General features: G+C 40.8%; 1 non-coding gene across 1 annotated transcript; it reads right to left on the bottom strand.

Moving 5' to 3' along the window:
• Positions 1–1,362: 1,362 nt before the first annotated feature.
• Positions 1,363–1,473, bottom strand: LOC131152485 (small nucleolar RNA R71). The gene has a single exon (XR_009135984.1). It is a non-coding gene; the product is annotated as a small nucleolar RNA R71 (small nucleolar RNA).
• Between the last annotated feature and the right edge of the window lie 306 nt (positions 1,474–1,779).

The following is a 1,779-nucleotide window of genomic DNA, read 5'->3' as shown; positions in this document are numbered from 1 at the left end:
GATCTTTTTACTCGTGCTTTCATTTACTTCTTTCCATTTACTTGCTATGTATTTGATGAAAGATTGCAAATAAGGATAAGCACTACTACGTATTAGTTAGAGGGAAATAGTGGTCTACGGAACAACAAAGGTGTTCGTTATCATTGAGACAAGGTATACTCCGGTTTTCGAATGTACCCAGAATGGTCGATGCACCCTTGCTACCCTATGCCCTCAATCGCCACTCTCCAACTTTGGCCTGCTCGGGTTGGTACTTCTATGGAAGTCTAGATGAGCGTAGTTAGAGGCATGGCATCCAGCGTCTGATTCAAATCACAGTATCGCTTTGTAGGAGTAGGGTAACATAGAAATTTACTTGCTTTCCGGTAGTTTAGATTTACTTGCTTTCATTTACATGCTTTCCAGTAGTTGTTAGACAATCTCCATTGCAAAATACCATCTTTCACTTCTTTTTCATAACAAGGCTTTAATAAACTAATTTGGAAGTAGTTTAATAACTGCGCTTCAAGTCTCCGTGGATCAATACCCTACCTACGCACTTTCTACTGAACTTAGGATAGTTAGGTCTTATAAATATTCTTTTTGATAGTTAAGGACCCAAGCCTTGATGAGCCTACCAAATTTTGGCGCCGTTGTTGGGGACTTGGCAACGGTTATAAGCCAACTTCCGCTTTAGAGTATCATTGCCTTGTTCTTTTGATTTGCTCTAATTTTTTTCACATTCATTGTTAATTTCTATTTTCTTTAATTTGTTTTCTTTTTTTGAAGTCTGAATCTGTGTGCTTGCACGTGTGTATGTTTGGTTTGCATTCTTTGGAACCTAAGATAATTCTCACAAATCTTAAGATTGAAAAACCTCGTAGGTCCCTAAGGAAACCTATCTCTAATCAGAAGAAGGTTGAGTCATCTAAACCAAAAGCAATGGCCGAAGATAACCCCCCGATTCCCGCATAACAAATCCCAGAACCCCATGCTCCCTACCTACCTGTGTTGGGAGAGCAACACCTTCAGCCTCTTAGGGACTACTTTGTACCTAATGCATATACCTCACCATCTTGCATCCGGTTCCCGGATGTCCAGGCAGCACAATTTCAAATTAAGACTTTTATCATCACGATGCTGCCCAACTTTCATGTAAACTTTATCGAAAATCCTTATCAGCATCTAAATGAGTTCTTGGAAATTTGTTCCACCATCCGCATCTCTAATTTTAGTGATGATGCCCTCCATCTTAGGCTTTTCCCATTCTCTCTGAAGGATAAGACCAAATACTGGCTGACGTCCTTAGAACCGAACTCGGTGACCAACTAGGCCACCATGAAACATGAATTTCATAAAAAGTACTTCCCAATTGGGAAGACTAACCTGCTTTGGAGAGTCATCACAAGTTTCTCACAGATGGATGGAGAACTCTTTTTCAAGACTTTGGAGCGTTTTAGGGACCTGCTTCGTAAATACCCACATCAAAAGGTTCCCAAGTGGCAATTAGTGCAAACTTTTTGTGAAGGGTTGGCTGAGAGAGATAGGTCTATGGTTGATGCATCGTGTGGAGGTAATTTTCTCACTAAGCACGAGAATGAAGCCTGGATTCTCTTTGAAAACCTAGCCGAAAATTCTCAGCAGCTTATGGCTGCCACTCGTAGACTATCTAATCCATTAAACTCTAAACCAAAAGGAGTTTACGAGTTGGCCACTAGCCAAGACCTAGCCCCTACCCTGCATGCCATATCCAAAAAACTATACCAGTGCTTGTCCCTATGACTAAAAACAATGGCGTAT

The sequence above is a fragment of the Malania oleifera genome, chromosome 3 (genome assembly GCF_029873635.1).
Source record: "Malania oleifera isolate guangnan ecotype guangnan chromosome 3, ASM2987363v1, whole genome shotgun sequence".
NCBI lineage: Eukaryota > Viridiplantae > Streptophyta > Magnoliopsida > Santalales > Ximeniaceae > Malania > Malania oleifera.
Note: the sequence above shows the minus strand (reverse complement) of the source record. Positions and strands in the feature narration are given on the sequence as shown.